Here is a 514-nt window from a genome sequence, read left to right on the forward strand (position 1 = left end):
TGTTTTTCAGAACAGACTGCTGACTTGCTAATGCTAGGAAAATGAAATACAGCAAAATATTTTTAGCAGCAGGAAGTTGTTACTTGCTACTGCCAATTACATGGCTTGTACTTGAACAGTGACATTTTTTCCCCTTGCTTACTCTTCAAGATAGGTAAAAGCTGGCTGAGGTCTCAGGGCATGAGGATTTGAATAAAACTTAGTCCCTGGGAGCTGGCTGATATTTCTGGAGTCATAGTCAGTACTGGCAGCAATCTGCTGTGACAGAGCAAACAACAGTGTCCCAGATCCACTCCTCAAAAATGGGAAAAGGAGAGGATTAAGCAAGAGACTTGGATCTATTGGCTTTGGCAAAAGGTTGAATAGCTTGTCATGCTAAAAAAATTACTGAAATTGGGGAGTAGAAAATGGGGCAGAGGGGGGAGAAATAAAGAAAGCATTACAATTACATAAGAATAGATATTTATACTCTGAGTTAATTTATCAAACTGACAGAGAGATGAATCATCCACCA

The sequence above is a fragment of the Camarhynchus parvulus genome, chromosome 3 (genome assembly GCF_901933205.1).
Source record: "Camarhynchus parvulus chromosome 3, STF_HiC, whole genome shotgun sequence".
In the NCBI taxonomy this organism is placed as follows: Eukaryota; Metazoa; Chordata; class Aves; order Passeriformes; family Thraupidae; genus Camarhynchus; species Camarhynchus parvulus.